The sequence below is a fragment of the Phocoena phocoena genome, chromosome 4 (genome assembly GCF_963924675.1).
Source record: "Phocoena phocoena chromosome 4, mPhoPho1.1, whole genome shotgun sequence".
Taxonomy (NCBI): domain Eukaryota; kingdom Metazoa; phylum Chordata; class Mammalia; order Artiodactyla; family Phocoenidae; genus Phocoena; species Phocoena phocoena.
The window spans coordinates 56383714-56411134 of NC_089222.1; the positions used below are offsets into that span (position 1 = coordinate 56383714).

General features: G+C 36.5%; 1 protein-coding gene and 1 pseudogene across 1 annotated transcript in view; both read right to left on the reverse strand.

The window, feature by feature from the left end:
- The window catches only part of TBL1XR1 (TBL1X/Y related 1), an 87145-nt gene that overhangs the window by 50338 nt on the left and 9386 nt on the right, over window positions 1-27421 (reverse strand). The gene's annotated exons all lie outside the window — the stretch shown is intronic.
- On the reverse strand, window positions 8938-9457 carry LOC136122419 (translationally-controlled tumor protein pseudogene; annotated as a pseudogene).

Here is a 27421-nt window from a genome sequence, read left to right on the forward strand (position 1 = left end):
CAGAAATGAGGTCTGTAGACCCCTGGGGTCCCAAGACTTTTTAAGGGGTCCTAAAGATCAAAATTATTTTTACAGTAATATAAAATACTGTTATAAAATATGCTTTCTTCATTGAATTTATTTTTACACTGATATTACAAACCAATAGTTGGTAAAACTGCTCACACCTTAGTAGGAATCAAGGCACTAACACCTTACAGTATTAGTAGTCATTATACTATTCACCACCAGGCACTTAAAAAAAAAACTCACAAAAATTCTTCACTGAGAGATTCCTTGATGAAGGAGGAAAAACACTTTATTAAAATCTTAACCCTGAAACACACCTTTTCAATATCCTCTGTAACAAAAAGTACACATACAGTATTTCTGTTGCATACCAAAATGACGGTTGTCTCAAAGAAAAGCACTGTGAAAATGTCTGAACTGCAAGCTGAACTAGCTACTTTTTTCATGGAACACCATTTTTACTTCAAACAACTCACAAAGTATGGTTTTTCAGATTGAGAATTTGGCAGACATTTTCTTGCAAATAAACAAAGTGAATCTGTCACTTTTAAGAAAACAACTAACAATATTTGTTGGCAAGAATAAAACTTAAGCTTTTAAGAGATAATTAGGATTTGGAAAATTTATCAGCCACCATGAGCTTGAGAGCTTCCTGATACTACTCCAAAATTTCTGTGATGAGATCAGTGGGGATGTTAATGACTCTGGTTTATTCTATTGTGTAATGAACATTTGGAAGATTTGTATAACTCAGTGAACAAATATTTTCCCAATGACTAGCATAAGGTTATGCATGAGGAAAACAACCCATTCAAAGTTCAAGAGAGACTAATGGATTTTAATATAACAGAATACAAAATGTTCACTGATACACTTTCAGAACTTGCACTGCACCTAACCCTTAAGGAACTACCCACTTGCTGAGATTTGGTGTAGTAGCAAAGAACATCCAAATTTATTTGAAAAATGAATTATTTTGATTTAAAAAAATTACATCTATCTATCCTTGAAAGGCCATTTTTCCCATAAATTTCCACTGTAACAATGTATCTCAACATGTGAATGCAGAAGCAGATGTGAGAACCCAGATGTCTTCTATTAAACCAGAGATTAAACAGGGACTTCCAAAATTTTAAAACAACGCCACTCTTCTCATGGAAATTTTTTGTCTTGGAAGTTATTTTCCATAAAACATATTATGTGTGTTAACATGTTAGAGATAGGTTTGTTACTGTTATGTTAAAATGCACTAGTACTATAAAACTTCACAGTGTTAAGTTCTGATGCCACATATACTGATAGCTATAACCCATTTAAAGAAAATTTTTCTAAAGTCATTAATAAATTAAGAATGTAATGAGGTACTATGTCTAAAATGTTTTAGACCTGCTAGTATAAAAATTGATTCCCTCTTGGCAATATTGGTGCTAATGTTTTCTGGAAGAATTCAAGAGTTTCCCTGGGGAAACAGACCTCTTATGCCACAATACTGTTCATACTATAATATGACCTAAATCATGACTGGTATGATTTCTGTTATGTTCATATTGGAATTACATTAGGTATCCTGTAAATTTATACCTAATAAAAAAAAAGGTACTTAAAAGCCATAAACATCTTCATGTAAAAGTTCTAGCTTTGATAAAACATATGGAATCTATTAACTAAAATATGGAGGAGTGAAAATTATACATTTTCTGAGACTACACCTATAAGTGAACTTCTTTCCAGATACACCTGCTTGTGTATAAATTTCAATAATTTGACTGAAATTCAGTTTCTCTCTCCTTCATTCAACAAACATTTACTGAGTGCTAATATAAGCCTGGCACTGTTCTAGGCCCTGAATGCTGCAATAGAGAAATCTATTAATACAAAGAATGATATTGTACAGAATAGTCTTCACAGCCAAATTCCAGGCTGCATCCCATATTTTTATCAAATTCCTTCACAAAAAGCAGTGAAACGGTGTGGAGGCTGTGGTAAAGGAGCACTGCCCCCGTGACAGTTTCTCCTCCAATGGTGTGGATTCCCACTATCCTGCATGTCTGCCCAGCCTCACATCTGTGTTAAGTGGTAGGTTCCAAAGGGCTTCAATCCCTTCTCCAACAACTGAAACATGAAGCTGGTCTCTGTCTTGCAGCCTTTGTTTCCTAAAGAGAATACATTCAACACTGCAAACAATGGCAGCCTTCTTCACCATATACATGGAAACAAATAATGCAGGGCCTTGGCACTACAGAATCAATTAAATCATATACTCCATCTGTTAGCTACATGAGAAATAAAAGGAGACAGCTAGCTGAGCAACAAATCTGCCATTATTTATAGTCAGATTTCCAGGCTATACATGGTACAAATTCCATACCTGCCCCTCTGCACTGTGAGGACACAAAAGAAAGACGCAGAGGAGATGTGGGGAGTGGAGATCCAGGAAACAGAGGCACATCTGTGTTTAATAATGGCAAGTAACTAATCCACACTCATTTTGCTACTCCTAACCATATCAATAACTGCCGTGGATATATCAGAAGAAATTCAAGCCTAAGCTAATCGGGTTTCCCTTCTTTTTGATATTGTATATAAGCTATTACCACCCTTTTGCCAGGCAGAGAAACCTAGGCCCAGGCAGAATTGCTGGGTAAACACAGCTGTCCCCAGGATCTCCCATCATCCTTTCCCCAGACTAGTCTCCTTTCCGAGCACTCTAATACTTAGCACTCCAGTACTTAGCACTACTCTACCAATGAAACTCTCTGCCTTGACAACTCCCTCCAGCTTCCCCCCGAGCCCCACCTCTGACCCGCTACAATCTAAAACCAGCTGAGCCCCTGCCCTCCTCAATCGGTAGTTGTACTCTAGGTTTTTTACACTAGGTCCCCAACCAACACAGCCAACAAATACATTTCATCCCTTAAAGTTAGGTAGATGACAATCTTAACAATCTGATGTAACAAAATGTCAATGAATAATAATGGCTTGATGTCCTGCTTTCCAAGGAACTTATAACAAATGCATAAATTACATTACCTTAACTCAGTGTTTCTCAAATTTGAGTAATACCAAGTACCTTCTATAAGAAAACAAAGTGACACACTAGTCCCAAGAGTTGGTTTGTATATTTTATTGTTACTAACATATAAATATAAATAAAAACACTAGGCATGGTCCTCATCTGAAAGCACTTCCAACTATAAAATGAAAAAAAAAAAAAAAACACTACCTATCAATACCAAGGTACTGGGCTTCCCTGGTGGCGCAGTGGTTAAGAATCCGCCTGCCAATACAGGGGACACACATTCAAGCCCTGGGGTTCGGGAAGATCCCACATGCCGCAGAGCAACTAAGCCCGTGCACCACAACTACTGAGCGCCTGCGCTCTAGAGCCCGTGAGCCACAACTACTGAAGCCCGCACACCTAGAGCCCGTGCTCTGCCACTGCAATGAGAAGCCTGCGCACTGCAACGAAAGAGTAGTCCCTGCTCGCCGCAACTAGAGAAAGCCCGCGTGCAGCAACAAAGACCCAACTCAGCCAAAATTAAAAAAGAAAATTAAAAAAATAAAATACCAAGGTACTTTATGTACAATGTCTACTACAGGATTAAAATAAACACAAATGGTCTTACTTTGTTACAAAGTGGCCACCCAGATGATCTAAAATGTGTTATGTATATTATTTTATTTTTAGACTACCACATGGACAAAAAAGTTTTTAATTTCTCATGGAGAAATTACTAACCCAGAATATATCTACAGATGTTAGATGTTACTCACTTTGTGATCTAACAACGTGAAAAAAAATGATATAAAGTGGGAGACCTGAAGACAAAAAGAAATATTCGAGAAGGTGGATGTTTTCAGGTCCTTCAATTTATCATTCCTAATATAATCTTGTAGGAAATGGTCAATAATGATTTGAATAATTATACTACTTGTATAATTCATGAAATACAGGTCTATTTCAACACAAATTAATTTTTTCATTTACTTGCAACTTATGTAACACTAATACAATTCAACCTTCAAAAGCAGATATACATATATGACTTAGAAAAATTTGAAATGTATTTGGTGTTTTAATACAAATAGACATCTTAGAACAACTTTATAAATAATTCATCATATATGAAGATGAATATAATCACATGCCTAACCAGCTGGCAAGAACAGAATAGAATACAACATTAAAAAAAAAATCATGACAGGCCAAGGCACAAACAAATTTGGTGGGGGGAGGGGGAAGCGTATTACTTAGAGGCTAATCAAAACTAAATGAACACAAAACTGCATGCGCAGGGGGACCTGGGAGAATATCTGACTAAGCTAGAAGGTTTAGCCCCATGGTTCTTCAAAATCTGCTGCACATTAAATCATCTGGGGAACTTTTAAAAAGCCTGCTGTCCATGTAGCATCCCATACTAATTAAACCACAATCTCTGGAGGTGGGAGTCAGATAGCAATATTTTTAAAAGATCTCCAGGTGAATACAGGGCAGAGCAAAGTTTGGGAAGTCCTGTTTACCCAACTGAAAGCACTCTGATATCTTCCCTTGCCTCTTCCAGTTTTGGGTAGTAGCCCCAGCCATTCCTTGACCTGTGGCAACCCAATCCCTGTCTCCATCTTTGCATGGCCATCTTCCCACTGTGTCTGTGTCTTCACATACCACATGCCCTTCTCCTAGGTGCGTGTTCAAATTTCCCTCTTTTTATAAGAACATCAGTCACAGTGGAAAAAGGACCCACCCTAATGACCTCATCTTAATTACATCTGCAAAAATCTTATTTCCAGATAAGGTCACATTCACAAGTACCAAGGGTTACAACTTCAACATATCTTTGAGGGGACATAATTCAACTCATACACTTAAGTTTCAAAACTCCCCTAACAAATCAACTATAAAATTTAGTGGTATGCAGTTAAACAAAGAACTCCAGCTTAGAGAGAACTAACTCAACTATGTTGCACCTTTTCAGAGCTTGAAAGGACAACAGATTTGAAGGTACTTTAAACAGAGCATCCTTCCTCTTTCATCTCCTCAGCAGCAAACTACTCCATTATTAAACTATAAAGGTTGAAAGAATAAACTACTCTCAAGCTAGTTTCTTCTAGCCTTGACTGCCAAACTTCTATTTTAAGGCACACCTTTAGCAAAGTCCAAAATTCTTTAGCCTGACAATAAAGCCCCTTCTGATATAGTAACCTAAAGGTATAGCTTATATTTCTTCCAATACCCTTACAATCAAGCCAAACTGCACAGCATTGTCAAACTACATCACTGTACTAGTTTCCTAGTGCTGCCATAACAAAGTACCACAGATAAGGTGGCGTACAGCAGAAATTTATTGCCTTACAGTTTTGGAAGTCAGAAGCCCAAACATCAAGGTGTTGGCAGGGCTCATTCTGAAGGTGCTGAGGAAGGATCTCTCCTAGCTTCCTTGGCTCCTTGGATGTATTACTCTAGCCACCTTGCCATATCTCCCTGTGGCTCTTCACACTGTTTTTCCTGTGTGTCTGTGTCCAAATTTCCTATTTTTATAAGGACAACAGTCATATTGGATTAGAGCCTACCCTAATAACCTCATTTTAACATAATTATCTCTGTAAAGACCCTATTTCCAAATAAGGTTATAGTCTGAGGTACTGGGGGTTTGCACTTCAACTAATGAATTTCAGAAGACACAATTCAACCTATAACAGTCATTAAGCAGAGAAAGCCCAGGATTAGTAAACAAAGATGCCATCATTTTACCCCTCCAAAAGTGTAGATGGCAGCTGTAAACGAAGGCTAACAAAAAAGCCTTTTCCCCTGACCTTCAGTTATCTCTCTAGCTTGGCTATCAGATAAAATCCCTTTAAAACAAAATTCAGACCAACACTAATTATGTTAACTATGATGGCATCAACATGCATGGAATAATTTAAGTAACTTTATGTCGTCAAATGTATTACTACTGTTCAGAATTTAATCACTCTTCTCTTTTCCTGCAATAGTTATTCATCCCCACCGTAACCCTTGGACCCTGGCTACGTGACATAGTTTGGCCAACGGAAACTGAGTAGATGAGCTGTCCAATCACAGCTTTAAGAGGTATTAAAAATTATCTGCCAGGGACTTCCCTGGCAGTTCAGTGGTTAAGACTCTGCCTTCCAATGCAGGAGGTGCAGGTTCGATCCCTGGCTGGGGAGCTAAGATCCCACATGCCTCATGGCCAAAACACCAAAACAGAAACAATATTGTAACAAATTCAATAAAGACTTTAAAAGTGGTCCACATCAAAAAAATCTTAAAAAAAAAAAAGTATCTGCCAGTGCTCTTACTCTTTTCTTCTGCCACATGAATGAGCGTGTTCTACATGGGGCCTGCTCTGAAAGCCTGGATCCCCAAATGAGAAGACACAGAACGGAGGCACAGCCAACCCACGTTATCTACATGCAAAGTATTTGGAAAATAAATCTTTATTTTTGTAAACCAGTGAAATTATTTATAATCATAAAGAAAACTAACATACTTTAAAGTAGTATTTTGACTGCATATATCCCTAGAGGATATAACCTAGGGACAAAAAAGAATCACAAAGAAAATTTAAACTTCTTTCTGTAGTCTTATTATAGTAATAATTCTTTAGCATTACTAATTTGAATATTTTTATAAATATATATAAAACAAATAAGAAATTACATTAAATCCATTACAAATCAAAATTTTCAGAAAGGAAAAAAATAGATACGAATAGAGAAGCAGTAAAGATCTTTTCATTTTCTCTTCATGGTATAGTACTGTCTGTACTCCTCAAGCTGGCTACACCTGAAAGATAAATAGCAATATGCTAGGGAGGATGAGAAGGCAGAGGATGAATGTGTCACATTATCTCAAGGAATAATTTTTCTTGATAATAAATAAGTTTGGTCGTTTTACTTTTATAAAAATCACTTATCTGATGGAACTGCATACAAAAAATTAAAATTATTTTCGTGTTTATAATACAGATGTATTTTCAATAAAATTCACACAACACAAATCAAGCTTTAAAACCCTATAGTAATCTTAAATTTGAATTGAAATATAAGCAGGAATTTGTGATTTATTTCTCTTACTAAATACGCATTTCCTTGTTCCAAAAAGGCCTAGCAACAATTAATGACAACCTAGTAGTAAAAAGCACTCCGTGCTTTCATTGTAGTCTCTAAATAAACACTTCTCATAAAAATAGGAATGCTTTGGAGGAAAGACCAATTTCACAGCTGAAGCAGAAAACCTGGAACATCTTGCCATGCAAGAAAGCAAGGAAACAACCGAAGGCCACGTGCGTCACGTCAAAAGGAGACAGGAACCGCAATGGATTAAAACACCTCAAAAATACTTCTTAATCCATGAGATTATAAAAATTAAAAATAAACTTCACAGCACTGGTCACCTTGAGAGGGTACCACCAACTCATCAGTCTAAAAACTGACAACTAAAACAACTCAAGCACATACCCTGCTTTTGCTGTGCAAGTTCTATTTCAGTATCCCAATACTTGACAAGGAAGAGTCCTTCTTCACAGAATTCCAGCTAATCAATGCAAAAACAATGATATAATTAAAACAACAATTTTCTATCCCTAAGAAAATAAAGAATCTAGGCAACAATCATTAATGGACACTAAGACCACCAGGGGAATATCTGGTGTGGAACTTTATAATGGATAGATCAGACTAACAACAACTAAATCCACTAATCAACATCAACACCACCGAAAGTGATACAACCAGATGGTGTATGCCCCATGGTGTGAGGCAGAAGGAAGAAAAGACTTCGTGATCAAAGAATTAAAAAGTGAATTTAATCATACCTCAACTAGCACTTTACAGAAGTTACAGGAGGACAGTAGAATGTATTAGTAATACCACAATGATGTGATTAGCCAAATCCAGAATATGGAGAATTTGACAGGACAATTTTTTTCTACCAACAGGTGGAAGAGACTGAAATTTAGCAACCAAAAGCAGTGTGCAGACCTTGTTTGGATTCTGTTTAAAAGTAACCATCTGAAAATGTCATTTGGAAGGCAAAAGAAAAATTTTAATTCTCTTTACCTCTTCCAGTTTCTCATAAGCCTTTCATCTTTTCTAGGCCACTGTAACATATGAAGCCTAGCCTTTTCTCCACAGTAATGAATGGGAAGGATAAGGAAATCTATAAGGATGAGGGTAGTGAGTGCAGAGACAATACAATGACTTATTTCATACTCAACATGTATCCTAGTTTTCTGATCCTGATTTGAATATGAAATCCTGGGCTTGACTCTTTCTCTGGATAGTAAACAACTCCAGATAAGATGACTTGGTATAAATTCATCTAGACATATTCCAAGGGCTTTCACCAGACTTATCAAATTGCTGATCAATTTTCCGCTTCTCAAGTACAGGTATTAGAATAGCCTTTTTCCTTCAATATGATGCAAAGGCATGCTAGGTGCTCAACAGTTAAAAAAACAAAACTGCACACACACAAAACAACTGAGAGAGTGAAAGTGCTTTTCTTCTCGTTGCTCTCAACCTCATCTCTTTTTTGGAGAAGGAAACACATTTAGGGAAAAGAGAATACTGTCTACACCCAGAGACAACTTCAGAATCAGTTTACTTCAAAAACATCAAGGAATTAGTAGTAAGTTTTCTTACTAGTATAGTAAAACCCCTTGATTACAATCAGATATTTAATCTTTTTTTTTTTAGTTTAAATGCATTTCATTTTTAGACAAACTACATGACGTATTTTTTTCTCGAAAGCAATGCCTCAGCTCCAAATAAATCACCGTCAAAACAAACGAAGAGCTCAAGATGACATCAGTCCCATTTCTCTAAGTCCTGGTGTCGAGTGGATGAAAAGGAGCAGCCAGCCAGTTATGATGACAGGTGACAGATCCAAAGTAACTGCCAAATTTGTTAACATTTTTCCATTTCTAGATCATCCTTAAAGAAAATCATATGTGGGGTCACAGCATCCGCACAATAGTCCAGCAGAGCTACCATGCCATCTAGATTCACGTTTTCACCAATAAAGAACGGACAGTCTTTGAAATTAGCAAGGATGTGTTTGATTTGTTCTGCAGCCCCTGTCACAGAAGGTTTTTTACTCTTTCTGGTCCCTGTCCTCCAAGTTTCCCTTTGGCTGACTTCATGTAATCTTTGATGTACTCCTTGTAGGCTTCTTTTTTGAAGCTGGTTTTCTGCAAGTGATGGTTCATGACAATATCAACACCAGTGATTACTGTGTTCAGTACCTTCACCCTCGGGTCCTTCAGCAGAGGCATTTCCACCAATAAGCGAGTCATCAATGTCACCCTCTGTCCTACTGACCATCATCCCCCTCCACCTCCAGACACAGCCTGTCAGCAACCTCCCAGATCTTGTAGATGTCGGAGAACATCTCACCACGGCTCATGAGGTCCCGGTAGATAATCATGATGGGGACTGGTGGACATGACGGCGGCACTAGCTTAGTAGGAGCCTGGAGCTCAGAGTGAGCACGGTGTGCTTCAGGGGCAAAGGAAAAGTTAATCTTTGTTTTTCATCTCAATTATGTAACTAAAAACTGCTTTTTGGAGCAGAATTTTCTTATACAATTCTCTGAACAAAAGGAAAAAGAAACATTCTTTCAAAAAAGTACGACGTTCTGTTTAGGCCACTGATCTCAAAAACACTCAACCTCAATTAAAATACCTATATAGTTATAAAAAGAGTAATTGTTATGATAAAAATGTTACATATAAAATGTTATAATGAAAATGAATATATAAGTTAGAAACAATGAGCATTTGAACTGTCATATAAATTTTTAAGAATTGTTCCCACAAATCATACCTATTTTCACTCTACAGAAAGGTTTCTCAGCATTTTATAAGTACTCTACTGACCTAAAAGCCCAAAACATAAATTATAATAAATGTAACACAAATCAGGAAAAAAGTACTATTTTCTTTGGTCCTGCTGGTATAAAATAACTGTTAACTGATACAACCTATAATATATAAAATATTAAGAATCATAGGCTTTAGAGCTGAAGGGAACAAGAGATTTTTTTCTCCTCCTGGTTTAGGTTGCCCCTATTAATTAAAACCTCAAAACATTTACATGTAAATATACACTCATTTTCTCCTTAAAACACTGGTTTAAAAAAACCTAAAATGGATGGCTACAGTACTAGATATGAGCAGTATGCAAAACTGAACCCATGAAAATAGTGATTGCAAAACAGACATGAGCACAGAGCATCTGCTATTATCAAAACTTATACAGAGATTTGGGTTTGGAGAGGAAGAGTGAGAAGATGAAACAAAGAAGAATCTTCATCCCTTTTCTCAGTTTCTGGTTACTCGATCAGTTATCACAGGGTTACCTAATATAGGAAAGGTTTTCAACCTATTCACAGCCAGTAGGTAAGAGTCTGGAATTATTTTCCTTTCAATTGTTCTGTATTTAAGAAGCATATTGTGCCGAAACTCAAGACTGCCAGAACTGAAAGAATGCTCCTCCTTTCCATTATGTAATGGAAATGGGTTCACCTCTTTTTTCTGTCCCTCCTTATATTAGTGGTAAAGGAAACTTTCAGGGCAATACTTACAACAATAAAAAAGCATTTAGAGGTAATAGCAGCAAATGAAAACATACAAAATTAATTTTTTATTTACATAGACCACTACGCTAAAGAAACCATACTGGATCATACAATGTGTGGGATAGGTTAGATATTTCAAACACTGTGGTGATGCAATTAAATACTCTAGGAATGACAGCTTATCATGTTTATTAAAAAATGCAAGCTAAAAAAAAATGCACGCTATGGGAAAGGACACACTTAATCCTTAATATTCACTAATTATGCCTGAAATATAGCCTGATTCATAAGAGGCACCCAATTATTATTTGTTGAAAATAAATGAATAATGGTTTTTTTCCCACTAGTCAGTAGTATTTAAAAAGACCAAAAAATAATCTTCAGTGATGACTACAACTCAATGTTCCTTCTCATCCACCCCTATATTGAGCTCTATTACCCTCTCAACTTCAATAACTTGTATCTCCATTTTTCTTTTTTTTTTTTTTTTTTTTTGGAGAAAGGGGTGGAAGAAAGAAAAAGGCCACATTCCAGTTTCTAGCCCACTAGTGACTCTTGTTTAGTGTGGTATATCAAAATCACCTGTGGCAGCTTCTTCAAAGTAATGTCATAAACTTTGTGACAACTCGGAAAACTCTTAATTCAGGGTCAGCAAGTCAGAAGTACAGCCCAGGCATGTCGATCTTAACAAGTTCCTCGGGTCATACAAACCATGCCGACATCACACTACACACTTCAAAAACTTCTTTATCTTTAAATCCTGTAACTGTAAACAAAACAAAACACACACATCCTCTTTTTCACTGTAAACTCCTTATATCTTTGATCTACTCAGTTTCTTTCTTTTACACTTATTTTTCTGAATTTTAAAAATTCTTATTAGTTATCTATTTTACACATATCAGTGTGTACATGTCAATCCCAATCTCCCAATTCATCCCACCACCACCCCCCTGCCACTTTCCCCCCTTGGTGTCCATACGTTTCTTCTCTACATCTGTGTCTCTATTTCTGTCCTGCAAACCGGTTCATTTGTACCATTTTTCCAGGTTCCACATATATGCGTTAATATACAATATTTGTTTTTCTCTTTCTGACTTACTTCACTCTGTACGACAGTCTCTAGATCCATCCACATCTCTACAATTTCGTTCCTTTTTACGGCTGAGTAATATTCCATTGTATATATGTACCACATCTTTATCCATTCAAATGTCAATGGACATTTAGGTTGCTTCCATGACCTGGCTATTGTAAATAGTGCTGCAATGAACATTGGGGTGCATGTGTCTTTTTGAATTATGGTTTACTCTGGATATATGCCCAGTAGTGGGATTGCTGGATCATATGGTAATTCTATTTTTACTTTTTTAAGGAACCTCCATACTGTTCTTCATAGTGGCTCTGTATCAATTTGCATGCCCACAAACAGTGCAAGAGGGTTCCCTATTCTCCACACCCTCTCCAGCATTTGTTGTTTGTAGATTTTCTGATGATGCCCATTCTAACTGGTGTGAGGTGATACCTCATTGTAGTTTTGATTTGCATTTCTCTAATAATTAGTGATGCTGAGCAGCTTTTCATGTGCTTCTTGGCCATCTGTATGCCTTCTTTGGAGGAATGTCTATTTAGGTCTTCTGCCCATTTTTGGATTGGGTTGTTATTTAATGTTCAGCTGCGTGAGCTATTTATATATTTTGCAGATTAATACTCTGTCCCTTAATTCATTTACAAACATTTTCTCCCATTCTGAGGGTTGCCTTTTTGTCTTGTTTGTAGTTTCCTTTGCTTTGCAAAAGCTTTTAAGTTTCATTAGGTCCCAATTGTTTATTTTGTTTTAAGTTCCATTACTCAAGGAGGTGGATCAGAAAAGATCTTGCTGTGATTTATGTCAAAGAGTGTTCTTCCTATGTTTCCTCTAAGAGTTTTATAGTGTCTGGTCTTACATTTAGGTCTTTAATCCATTGAGTTTCTTTTTGTGTATGATGTTAGGGAGTGTTCTCATTTCATCCTTTTACATGTAGCTGTCCAGTTTTCCCAGCACCACTTATTGAAGAGACTGTCTTTTCTCCATTGTATATCCTTGCCTCCTTTGTCATAGATTAGTAGACCATAGGTGCGTGGGTTTATCTCAGGGCTTTCTATCCTGTTCCATTGATCTATATTTCTGTTTTTCTGCCAGTACCATACTGTCTTGATTACTGTAGCTTTATAGTATAGTCTGAAGTCAGGGAGTCTGATTCCTCCAGCTCTGTTTTTTTCCCTCAAGACCGCTTTGGCTATTCCGGGTCTTTTGTGGCTCCATACAAATTTTAAGATTTTTTGGTTCCAGTTCTATAAAAAATGCCACTGGTAATTTGATAGGGATTGCACTGAATCTGTAGATTGCTTTGGGTAGTATAGTCATTTTCACAAAATTGATTCTTCCAATCCAAGAACATGGTATACCTTTCCATCTGTTTGTGTCATCTTTGATTTCTTTCATCAGTGTCTTATAGTTTTCTGAGTACAGGTCTTTTACCTTCTTAGGTAGGTTTATTTCTAGGTATTTTATTCTTTTTGTTGCAGTGGTGAATGGGATTGTTTCCTTAAATTCCCATTCTGATCTTTCGTTGTTAATGTACAGGAATGCAAGAGATTTCTGTGCATTAATTTTGTATCCTGCAACATTACCAAATTCACTGATTAGCTCTAGTAGTTTTCTGATAACATCTTTAGGATTCTCTATGTATAATATCATGTCATCTGCAAACAGTGACAGTTTTACTTCTTCTTTTCCAATTTGTATTCCTTTTCTTTTTCTTCTCTGATTGCCATAGCTAGGACTTCCAAAACTATACTGAATAATAGTGGCAAGAGTGGACATCCTTGTCTTGTTCCTGTTCTTAGAGGAAATGCTTTCAGTTTTTCACCACTGAGAATGACATTTGTTGTGGGTTTGTTGTATATGACCTTTATTATATTGAGGTAGGTCCCCTCTATGCCCACTTCTGGAGTTTTTATCATAAAAAAACTGGGTGATGAATTTTGTCAAAAGCTTTTCCTGCATCTATTGAGATGATCATACGGTTTTTATTCTTCTATTTGTTAATATGGTGTATCACACTGACTGATTTGCATACATTGAAGAATCCTTGCATCCCTGGGATAAACCCTACTTAATCATGGTGTATGATCCTTTTTTTTTTTTTTTTTTTTTTTGGTATGATCCTTTTAAATGTGTTGTTGGATTCTGTTTGCTAGTATTCTGTTGAGGATTTTTGCATCTATATTCATCAGCGATAGTGGTCTGTAATTTCTTTTTGTAGTATGTGTGTCTGATTTTGGTATCAGGGTGATGGTGGCTTCATAGAATGAGTTTGGGAGTGTTCCTTCCTCTGCAGTTTTTTGGAAGAGTTTGAGAAGGATGCATGTTAGCTCTTCTCTAAATGTTTGACAGAATTCACCTGTGAAGCCATCTGGTCCTGGACTTCTGTTTGTTGGAAGATTTTTAATCACAGTTTCAATTTCATACTTGTGATTGGTCTGTTCATATTTTCTATTTCTTCCTGGTTCAGTCTTGGAAGGTTATACCTTTCTAAGAATTTGTGCATTTCTTCCACGTTGTCCATTTTATTGGCATAGAGTTGCTTGTAGTAATCTCTCAGGATTCTTTGTATTTCTGCTATGTCCTTTGTAACTTCTCCTTTTTCATTTCTAATTTTATTGATTTGAGTCCTCTCCCTCTTTTTCTTGATGAGTCTGGCTAATGGTTCATCAATTTTGTTTATCTTCTCAAAGAACCAGGTTTTATTTTCATTGATCTTTGCTATTGTTTTCTTTGTTTCTATTCCATTTATTTCTGTTCTGATTTTTAGGATTTCTTTCCTTCTACTAACTTTGGGTTTTGTTTGTTCTTCTTTCTCTAGTTCCTTTAGGTGTAGGGTTAGATTGTTATTTGAGATTTTTCTTGTTTCTTGAGATGGCTTGTATTGCTATAAATTTCCCTCTTAGAACTGTTTTTGCTGCATCCCATAGGTTTTGGATCATCGTGTTTTCATTGTCATTTGTCTCTAGGTATTTTCTGATTTCTTCAGTGATCTCTTGGTTATTTAGTAACATGTTGTTTAGCCTCCATGTGTTTGCGATGTCTTTTTCCCCTGTAATTGATTTCTAATCTCATGGCGTTTTGGTCAGAAAAGATGCTTGATTTGCTTTTAATTTTCCTAAATTTACCAAGGCTTGATTTGTGACCCAAGATGTGATCAATCCTGGATAATGTTCCATGTGCATTTGACAAGAAAGTGTAATCTGCTGTTTTCGTATGGAATATCCTATAAGTATCTATCTGGTCTGTTGTGTCATTTAAAGCTTGTGTTTCCTTATTAATTTTCTGTCTGGATGATCTGTCCATTGGTGTAAGTGAGGTGTTTAAGTCCCTCACTATTACTGTGTTACTGTTGATTTCCTCTTTTATAGCTGTTAGCAGTTGCCTTATGCATTGAGGTGCTCCTAAGTCAGGTGCATATATAATTGTTATATCTTCTTCTCAGATTGATCCCTTGATCATTATGTAGTGTCCTTCCTTGTCTCTTGTAACATTCTTTATTTTAAAGTCTATCTTACCTGATACGAGTATTGCTACTCCAGCTTTCTTTTGATTTCCATTTGCATGGAATAATCTTTTTCCATCCCCTTTCAGTCTGTATGTGTCCCTAGGTCTGAAGTGGGTCTCTTGTAGACAGCATATATCCATTTTGTATCCATTCTATGAGCCTGTGTCTTTTGGGTGGAGCATTTAATCCATTCACATTTAAGGCAATGATAGAAATGTATGTTCCTATTACCATTTTCCTAATTGTTTTGGGTTTATTTTTGTAGATCCTTTTATTCTCTTGTGTTTCCCACTTAGAGAAGTTTCTTTAGCATTTGTTGTAGAGCTGGTTTGGTGGTGCTGAATTCTCTTATCTTTTGCTTGTCTGTAAAGCTTTTGATTTCTCTGTCGAATCCGAATGAGATACTTGCTGGGTAGAGTAATCTTGGTGTTAGGTTCTTCCCTTTCATCACTTTAAATATATCCCTTCTGGCTTGTAGAGTTTCTGCTGAGAAATCAGCTGTTAACCTTATGGAAGTCCCCTTGTCTGTTATCTGTCATTTTTCCCTTGTTGCTTTCAATAATTTGTCTTTAATTTTTGTCAATTTGATTATTATTATTATTTCTCTTGGGTTTATCCTGCCTGGGACTCTCTGTGCTTTCTGGACTTGGGTGGCTATTTGCTTTCCCATTTTAGGGAAGTTTTCAACTCTAATCTCTTCAAATATTTTCTCGGGTCCTTTCTCTCTCTCTTCTCCTTCTGGGACCCCTATAATGTGAATGTTGTTGCATTTAATGTTGTCCCAGAGGTCTCTTAGGCTGTCTTCATTTCTTTTCATTCTTTTTTCTTTACTCTGTTCCACAACAGTGAATTCCACCACTGTGTCTTCCAGGTCACTTATCCATTCTTCTGCGTCAGTTGTTCTGCTATTGATTCCTTCTAGTGTAGTTTTCATTCCAATTATCGTATTGTTCATCTCTGTTTGTTTGCTCTTTAATTCTTCTAGGTGTTTGTTCCTTAATTCTTCTAGGTCTTTGTAAAACATTTCTTGCATCTTCTCGATCTTTTCCTCCATTCTTTTTCTGAGGTCATGGATCATCTTCACTATCATTATTCTGAATTCTTTCCTGGAAGGTTGCCTATGTCCACACTTCATTTAGTTGTTTTTCTGGGGTTTTACCTTGTTCTTTCAACTGGTACAAAGTCCTCTGCCTTTTCACTTTTTCTATCTTTCTGTGAATGTGGTTTTCCTTCCACAGGCCGAAGAACTGTAGTTCTTCTTGCTTCTGCTGTCTGCCCTCTCTACTCAGTTTCTAATTGAACAGATTTTCAAGATAACGTCACGTTACTCATGCTTCTCAGTGTCTTCCAATCCCATATCATCCTCCTTAACTGTATCTGCATTCCCTCCATTTTCATGCAAACCTACTGATCAGACATTTCAAGAACTGTGACATTTAACTCACGTAGTCTTACCAATTCCAACTCAAAAGCACTGTAACTTATGTAAATCCCAAACCATGTTGTATCTAAAACCATTCTGCAACCTCTGAGCTATTTGACAATCATTTTATTAGGTTTTTAACTTCCTTATCAGATTTGCCATCATGGATTTTCAAAAATTTTAACTTCTCTTAGGGGCCCTATCTCACTAAAAGCCCCTCAATCTCAGATGGCTTTAATTCTTTGGTAAAAGTTATTAGAACTTCCTTGATTTTTTGCTCAATTCAAAAATCTTTATTTTTATTCATCCTATTATCTTGTGCTGCCTCTCTGAGGAAGTAGTAGAAAAAGATACAAAAGAGAAAAAATAGTCTCTAACATTGAATCTGTTAATTTGTTGGGTCTCCTACATATACTATTTAACCAGTAAAATCACTAGCCCTTTGTAAAGGAATTTAATACAGTGGCTAACAAAAACAATAGCTTTTTTCTGCTCCAGCAGTAAGCACCTATACAGATGAGAAAATAAATATTCCACTTACAAGAGCAAAAAACTATTAAATATTTACAAAAGAAACTAACAAGAAAGGCACAGATTTATGTGACCAAACATAATAGTCAATTGAAAAATACAAAGATCTGAACAAAGGAAGAGGCTGCATTACTGTGCAGACTTGAGCTGTCACAAGTAACTATCCATCTGAAAGGAAATAAAAGTGGGCCCACATGTTTTACTCTAGACAAAACTTAATTCCAAAATATTTAAAGCACATAAATGTGTATGTTTGTGTATATATGTGTATGTGTGTACATATACACAGATACTTCACATATATCAACACATCTTAAAGAAACATCGAAGCTACATGTCCAATCTAGAGAGCAGGAAAAAAATCTTTTTAACCAAGACTGGAAACTCAAATACTATACAAGAAATGACAGCTATATCTGAGTACATAAAGATCCACTAGATATCAAGAAAATACATATCAAAGTAACATGGAGTAAAATTATACTCATTAAAATTGGTAAAAATTTAAAAGATCTAGAATGTTTATTTCTGGCAGGAAGGTGGGGACAGGTCACACAGTGCAAGAGGAAATGTGAAAAAAAACCCTTTGGAAAACAATCTGGCAACTTTTTAGTAGAAGTAAAAACACTAGACTGGAACATAAGAATTTCCCTTTTTTTGTTTGTTTGTTACAATGGTCACACAGCTGCAATGTCACGTAGTTCAACTAATACTCTACAACACAGAGAAATAAAAGCACAAGTTCTTAAGGATGTTTATTTTAAGAACACTTTTTTTAGTGGCAAAGGTTGGCGGGGGGAGGAAATACAGTGAATGCCCATTAAAGGAGAGTATCAAAACAAGATCGTGGTACATTCACAATATTCATGGATTATAAAGTCATCAAAAAACAATAAACTGATGGAGGAGGGAGCAAAAGAAAAAAGTACACAACAAGAAGTATAAGCATATCCACACATTTAAGTAAAAGAATACATGTACACATATAAAGAAGAAAAACATTTGTTACTGTTCAAATTTTATGGATTCTAAATAACTTTTTTACTAATCAACTCGAAATTCAACAGGTCTTCATACTCTTTCATTACTTCACACTCCTTGCCATTTCCAGCATTTGAGAAGACTGAAATAAAAAATCTTTTAAACTTCCAGCATTTGACTTTCTGATTCTGTCCTCTTCTATCTCTTTTACTGATTTTTCTTCCTGCCCTACATGTGTACAGCTGACTTCTTTATTAGTCCTCTGATCTTCCCTCTACTACCCCAACTAAGGATCTCATCCACTCTGAAGAATTACAAAACCACCAACTCTCCCATTGCATACCACTCTCTAACACGGCCCCTCATCTTTCCCATTCCAAACATTCCAGTTCCAGCTGACTGATGTGCAAATATCTACGGCCTTTCAGATATCATCACTCAGCATTATTAGCGGCAATTTATGCCCTATACTCCCAAACGTGTTTCTCCTCTTGCCTGTAACTATCACTAATTCCATCATTCACCAACACTTTAAATTTTAGTATTATACTGGATTCAATTTTCTATCTCAGCTTTTACCTGCAATCCTTTGGATTCCATCTTCTCTTACCTATACAACGCCACTTTCAACCATGCCTTCCTTTCTGCAGTACCTACCACCTGTATTACTACAATAACTTCAATGTCTCCTAGGTTTTTTCAAACTGTCTTCTAAAATCTATGCATAAAACATAACCCTGATTATGTCATATGTATTCATTGGTATCTATTAGCTTCCACATTTACTCTAAATTTTTTATTGAAGCATTTAAGTTCTCCTTCTCCTTATGGTCTCAAAGTATCCATCTGCCTGTACAGCACCTTCCTTGAATGTACTCTACCTTCAGGTGAATATATTTGTATCATTCTAACATCCCCCCAATTCCACATTTCTGCTTTTTAAGCTCTTTGTTCCAACTACAAGTGATGAAATTTTTCTATTCTTCAAATGTCATCTCCTTATGAAGCCTATTCAAACGCCAACCTTGAAAAAGATGCTTCCTCCTTTCCACCTGTACCCCAAAGCACAGTTTTTTGTTTTTTTGTTTCTTTGAAAAAAACAAAAAACCCTTTTCAAAACTGGTCAGTAGTTAAAAAACAACTGTTAGGTTAGAAATCAGAATGTTGCTATTTTCTTTCAAATGCTACTGTTTTTGACATTAAGACATTAAATCAAGTCATTTAACCTCCCTGAGCCCCAGTTTCTCATTCTGAAAAATAGAAATAAAATCTAATCTACGAACCTCACAGGTAGGTAGGAGTGCATGGAAAGCCAATTTATAATTTACATGTTAACATTGTTATTATATCACCTTTTATTGTGCATATTTGATTTTTTAGTCACTACCAAATTAAAGCATTTAAAAGGCAGCCTGGGGCTTCCCTGGTGGCGCAGTGGTTGGGAGTCCGCCTGCTGATGCAGGGGACACAGGTTCGAGCCCCAGTCCAGGAAGATCCCACATGCCACGCAGCGGCTAGGCCCGTGAGCCATGGCCACTGAGCCTGCGCGTCCGGAGCCTGTGCTCCGCAACGGGAGAGGCCCGCGTACCGTAAAAAAAAAAAAAAAAGAAAAAGAAAAAAAAGGCAGCCTGTACTTTATATTCTAGCATTCAACACATAATAGCTATAAAATATATATATATATGCATCTTCATAAGTCATAAAATATAGCTCTCATGCGTAGGAAATATAATCAAAGCACAATTCATGTAAAACATCCTACAATCGTTCTCCCCACAGATATATTTTCAGAAAAACTACTGTCACGTAGTATTTCTGGACCTCTGATTTAGTTCACCTGAAACACAAAACACAATTAGTTAACTGGCAGGTGGGTAGGGACCCTTTAAAATGGCTGATAAATAGCTAAACAGTCAAAGAATTGCAGTAACACATATATATAATACATATGTAAGTGATTAAGGTGTGACTATGATGGCAGTATTCTACCAATCCAACAAACTTATCCAGCATTCATAGTTGAGCATTAATTAGTGCTTTAGTTTACCCTAAAATTCTAGAGGTTAACGTTAGGGTTATTACAGTGACATGAAACAAGAGATTTTAAAAAATATATACAAGAGAAGCATGTTAATTTTGTCTAAGCTGAAAGATTTTGTCTTTTCCTAATTCCATAAAAAGCAAAATTAATGATGGACAGTGTTTATAAAAAACTTTTATGAAAATGGAAGAGTGGAAATGATACTTTGGTCCTCAAGAAACTTATAAATCTTGAACTTAATTACAAGAACTTAGAAGTCCTTGAGTTACCTTTGAAAACCATACAAACCTGTAATACCTTGTCAAACCAAAAAGCAAGACAGCTACCTAAAACTAAGGTCTTATCTAAAGGACATAGGAACCAACCTGAAGAGGCTCTCACTAGCCAAAAATGGGACAATATGTGCATCAATACAGAAAATAATTCAATAATCTAAAACACAATTGTGTTTAAAGCCATGAGTTCACAGGACAAGGCATTTTACTGCAACCATGCCACACTGTTGGCTAATATTTCTTGGCATTTTGTTATTTCACCAAAAAATTGCTTTCATATTTGGTACCACATCTGCATTTGACTTTCTGATTCTGTCCTCTTCTTTGCTTTCATATTTGGTACCGCATCTGCTCTTAGGTCTCATATACACACTCTTGTACTTACCTACTTATATTTCACTTCTTAAATCTAAACCTAAGATTCCATAAATTGTTCCTGTTATGAATTTTAATCTACTGTTGCTATAGTGCCTGGTAAGGCTACCGTGGTTACTAATAAGAAACCTTGTTACTAAGAGTTTAGCTCTTAAAAATAATGGTCAAGGGCTTCCCTGGTGGCGCAGTGGTTGACAGTCCGCCTGCCGATGCAGGGGACGCGGGTTCGTGCCCCGGTCCAGGAAGATCCCACATGCCGCGGAGCGGCTGGGCCCGTGAGCCATGGCCGCTGAACCTGCGCATCTGGCGCCTGTGCTCCGCAACGGGAGAGGCCACAGCAGTGAGAGCCCCGCGTACCGCAAAAAAAAAAAAAAAATTAAAAATAAATAATGGTCAAATGCCAAGAAGAAGTAGCAGCAAAATAAAGTCATGAGTAATTGGGCTATATATTATGGATTAAAATAGGTATGGGTAAAAAAGGAAAATGAAAGTTAAGAATGATGAAGAGCAGCTGATGAGTATCTATTACTTTGTGTGTTCATTTGGGGGAGAAAAAAAAAAAAAAAAAAGCTCACCCTGTACGTGATGTTGCCGAGTTCCATAAACAAACATCAGGCAGCATGATGTAATAGAAAGAGTCCTGGACTGAGTCAGGAGACCTCTGTTCTAGTCCAAGCCCTCAGTTTCCTCATCTGTAAAATGAGGGTGCTGAATTAGATAATCTGAAAGGGCTCCTCTAGCTTTAACACTGAGGGATTCTACAGATGAATTTAGGAAGAAGCAATAAAATGCAGGATTTTTGTTAACAGTAAAGTTAACATTGCAAACAGCAGGTGGAACAGGGATGGAAACAATTTTCACAAATACTGAACTGCAAAAAGCAATTATTTCATAACTTTTCACTACCAGAAAGGTTTTTACAATATACCAGCCTTAGTAAGTAACATTATCATCTAAACTAGATTAGCAGTGAGCGACCAAATTATGACCTCAAAAAACCTATTCAGCAGCCAGACTGTCCAAGTAAATCTTGGAAACACTACAGAACACCTTTGGGCTAGTAATTACTTTAGGTGATAAAATGCCTCATAACTTTCCACAATTAAGTAACTGAACAAAGAGTAAAATGACACAAAAAATGATTAGAGTAAATTAAACAATTACTTTTAGTTGCAATAAAACAATAATTATGCTATGATATCCTTCTTTGTTAATGAGAGTATTTTCCCTAAGCATAATAATTTCTTTCCTGGTTAGCTCTCAAAATAGAACCTGGCTTCTTCTGACAACAAGGTAATTTGAAATAAATGACATTTTTTTCCACTGGTGACACAAAGAAATATAAAAAGAGAAGAGTATCTTTTGTTTAAGTTTTCTATACTGAAAGAAATCAAGCTTCTATAAGTAACAAATAATAGAAAGGCTCTGGTGCCTCAAAAACTTGTGGTTTCCTAACTGCAATTTCCTAAATATAGGTAATTAACTGATTAGTCCTAGCTAATCATCCAGGGTCTAATAAATTCAGTTTTAAGTTCATAGATCAGCTGATGTTATACTTTATTTTTTTATTTATGTGAATGCTATGATTTTCACCTGGCAGACTTCTAAAACTCTAGGTATATGAGAACCAATAAACGTATCTCTACAAAAACATATCTCTACTATCAAGAATCTATCAAGGGCTTCCCTGGTGGCGCAGTGGTTGAGAGTCCGCCTGCCGATGCAGGGGACACGGGTTCGTGCCCCGGTCCGGGAAGATCCCACATGCCGCGGAGCGGCTGGGCCCGTGAGCCATGGCCGCTGAGCCTGCACGCCTGTAGCCTGGGCTCCGCAACGGGAGAGGCCGCAACAGTGAGAGGCCCGCGTACCGCAAAAAAAAAAAACTATCAAAAATCTCTTTTAAAGGATGTGATCTATATCTTTTAAAGGATTTAAAGATAAAAATGAAACAGTCAATGAAAAACACTTGTTTTTACAGCTTACTTTATGCAAATTACATAGTGATTATAAAATAAATTGGCATACACATAATTCCATTAACTATTCACTTGAACATTTCACCCTGGCAATATAATACCTAGTATGTTATTCAGAATCACTAATAAAATTTCCTTCTGGCTGGTAGAAACAAAGACAAAAATAAAGCAGTCTTGATGGTAATGAAATTTGTTCTTGGCTAGTCTTAAAATAGTTGTGATATCCATGTATCTCTGAGACAAAAAAATCTGGGAGACAAAATTTTCCCTCACATGAAATATATTTTCGATTTTAATCTGGGCATTTTGATTTACAGCCCTAATGAGTTGATGACAACAGCCTTACACTTCGCTGCACACAGCAGAAATCAGTATGATATGTGAAGCGTACTTTAGGGTGCTATCTCGAGCCTAAGCTGTTTTCAGCAATTACTCCAACTACCTCACTTCCCCCTCCCCAATGACTTTTTCAGAGACACTTAAACATTATGCTTATTTACTAATAAAAATACAATTACTAATGATTACTATAAGCAGTATTGTTTTTCGCCAAAATCAAGCAGATGTAAACCAGCTCCTCAAAACTTCAGGACTGGTTGACTGTACTGGGTAAAGTATCATTCTCCTTTGAAAAGGCGTTGGTACCAAGATGAGCAGTTAAAGGAGAATTTGATGTTTAAATAACTAGTTGGTATGTGGCAAGAAGCCCACTGGATTGTTCCTCACTAAATTTCAATTTGTAGAACATAAGCACATTTGTTATTCTTCCTACCACTTACATAAGTCAGCATACAGTACAATTTTCCCAAAGACCAAAACGCCTCATGTAGAGATCAATAATACAAAATTCTAGAAACAGTTATAAATGGCTAGATGCTGCACACAAAACAGCAGCACATTTGCTTTTTGTTTGTTTGGGGGTTTTTTGCAGCACATTTGCTTTGAGAAAGTTTTAATAGAAATGGTCGTTCTTTTCATTATTGCAATATAATTGGAAAAATAAAAACACAAAAGACCAAAAATAAGTCCAAACCTGACTAATTTCTGCTCACTAGAAATTATCAAGCCATTTAAACATCAATTAATTACATATAACTTTTTATTTTCTAAAATGTATTTAATAACTGCCTAGTTTTGTTCAAAGTTCTCATATCAGGCTTGGGGAAGAAAAAAACTGCCAATAAAAAGAAATTGAGATAATCAAATTAATGGCTAAAAAAATCTCACATTTCATAATTACAATTTAGAGTTTAATATTTCAGTTTTCTCTCATCTTTATCCACTTATAATTTATTACGATATATACATCTAAAAAATTCAGTCTATCAGAATAGCTTTTTGAAGAGTAAATTAGGATAAAAAATGAAATAGTATTGGGCTTCCCTGGTGGCGCAGTGGTTGAGAGTCCGCCTGCCGATGCAGGGGACATGGGTTCGTGCCCCGGTCCGGGAAGATCCCACATGCCGCGGAGCGGCTGGGCCCGTGAGCCATGGCCGCTGAGCCTGTGCGTCCGGAGCCTGTGCTCCGCAACGGGAGAGACCACAACAGTGAGAGGCCCGCGTACCACAAAAAAACAAAAACAAAAACAAAACAGTATTTTAGAATGGTTATCCTTAATACTAGATATTGTCAATTTTTTTAAATAACACTATACTTATCTCTCAAAACTTTATAAAGTTACAAAATTCTGGAACAATGATCATTTGCTTTTTAACAGAACAGCTTATTAACATACAATTACCATATTCCTAAAATACAGATTATTTTTTAAAATAAATTCTCATCATTCAATCTAATAATTTTAGCATAAAAATCATGTAGCATTCCTCTTCTGAAGGATGAATACAACACAGTAAAAAATGTGTCCTAAACCATACTTTATAAACCACAATTGGCCAATTAAAAGAATGGAAAGGGAATCTAATAATTTCCTCTAATAGCATTTTCAAAACTTGTTCAAAATAAGCAACCCCAGGGATTCCATCTCCCACTAATTACATTTAACTCTGATCACACTCTAATTATGTATCCATTCCCTCAGAATTTATGTATTATAAATGATCTTAGTGAGATTTTGCTATATCACTCTGAAGTAATCAAATTATTGTGTGGATGTTTGTCTTCCCACTTTAGTTGTTTATTTCTACTTCTATATCTTTCTACATCCTAAACAGTTCAGAGCTTAGTGCATAGGCAGAAAATTGTCAATGATAAACTCTTTAACCTATTTTTGAAATTCAGAGAAATATCAATTTTTATGAAAGCCACTAAAAACAATATACTAACAGCAGGAAACTAGTTTAGAGATATACTGCCTAGTAGTATCTTTTATTCAATATAATGTTTCATTTTGCAAATTTCACACATTTGCAAAGCACTGTACAAAGAATATTCACATAGCTATCACCAAGGCTTTAAAATTAACACCTCCTTCTACTTGTTTTACCACAATTATTAATCTTAATTTTTAAGCATTCCAAAAAAAGTTACAGATATCAGTAAACTTCCCCCATATATAACTTCATTATTGCCTATCATTAACTATAATAAAGTATTTAGTATGGTTTTTCTCTTAAAGTAAAAATTTCATGCAAACAAAATACAATGGATACTTACAAGGTGTACCGTTCAATGAGTTTTGACAAACGCATAAACTCAAGTAACTCTAATCCCTAACAGGACATAGGATACTACCATCACCCTAGAAAGTTCCCACATATCTTTTCCTACATAATCCCTGTCCCCAGCACCCATTCATCCATTTCTAAACCCTGCCAATGACTTTTCCCCCCAATACTGACTAGCTTTGCACCCTCCACCCCAATACACAATAGATATTTGCCTGTTTTCAGTACATCTTATAAACGGAACCATACATTATGTCCTGTTTTATGTAAGGCTACATTCACTCAGCATAATGTTTCAGAGATTAGTCAAAATTGCTTCAGGTACCAATAGTTTGCTCCTTTCTACTGATCAATAGTATTCTGTGATACAAATACAGCACGGCTTGTGTATCTATTCTCTTGTTGATAGATACCTGGACTGTTTCCAGTTTAGGGGTCAGCCCCCGTATTTGACAGTTTATACACAGAATTCGGTACTCGACCTCTGTGGTTCTTTCCTTCCTTAGGCTTCCCCCTCTTCCTCCTGTTGGGCTCCACTGCTCTGCAGCCGCTGTGGTAGTTCTGAACTGTGTGGCTCCTCAAGCCAGTAAGACTGCAAACCAGCCAACAGGAGCCTGCCCTCTGGCAAAACACCATCGCAATGGGAAGCTCACCCAAGGCCGTTCCCTTCTTTTAAGATACCACTCCAGACCAGTTTCTTCTTGTTTCTGTTTGCTCTACAGTGTCCTCTCACTTTTTTTTTTTTTTCTTATGTTGTCCAGAGATTGCAGTCACTATTTGTGGGAGGATTTGTCCTATAGGAGTCACTACCCCATTTTTTTGAATTATAACCCCCTACTATTCTTAAGAACACACTTATTCAAGACTGTAATTGACATACCTCCTTCCCCATGTTTTTTCCCCTCGAGACCCTGATTGAGCCAGTCCCCCTGATTCAAAAGAGACAAACTAAACCAGGAAAAAGAGGCCTCTGGGAGCTGGATCCTGTAATTCTGTATACGCATCAACCCAGGTCCCAAGTTCATCCCAGGATGTGGATGCAGAACACACTCAAAAAGGCAAAGGCTTTGAGAACTGAAGATATGAGCCACCGTCAGCATCCCACACTAACACCGAGGGATGCACGGGAGGAGTACACCCAAAGCAGCGGAGCAAAGGCTTTGAACGCTGAACTCGCAGTGGAACCACTGTCCATGACACAAACAGAACTTCTAGTGAACGTGTCTGTTTTCAAACAGACAAAAAAATCATCATCATCATCATCATCATCTCCTGAGAGGATACAATAAAAAATTACTCAACATACAAAGAATCAAGAAAATCTGATTCTCAAAGAGAAAGACAATAACAGATGCCAATCTTGAGATGATCTACATGTGAGAAATATCAAACAAAGATGTTAAGGCAGCCATTTTATCCATCCTCCATGGGCTAAAGGTAGGCACTTGAAATGATGGTAAAGACAGAACTTCTCAGAAGGAGAAAGTATAAAAAGAACCAAACGGAAACTGTATAACTGAAAAATCTAGGGGAAAAGTGATTTGACAAGAAAATAAGTGTAGACAAAGGAGAGCAAATACTGATCTTCCTGAGTAAGAGATTAACACAAACAGATGAGAATAAAAATCTTATTTTAATAAAGGAAAAATTTCCTCACAGTTTGTACCTTTAACTCTTACCTAGAGTGGGAAAAAAAACCCTAGAGATCTCAAGCCAAGATGCCTTAATCCTTATTATTCTGTCTCTTCTTGAGGTCCTGTGAAAGCACTCACAATTCACCTTTGAAGAATATTCAAATTCTATACAGTTTGTATTAACACAGAATTTAAAAGAAAGCTGGACTACAAATTAGGGGGTCTGGTTCAAGTCCTGGTGCTCTACTGTAACAAAGTACGTGATCTGGCATCACTTCTCTAAGCCTTGGGTTCTCATTTTATAAATAATGACAACCTACTTAGCTTTGTAATGTAGTCCCATGATCTATTTTA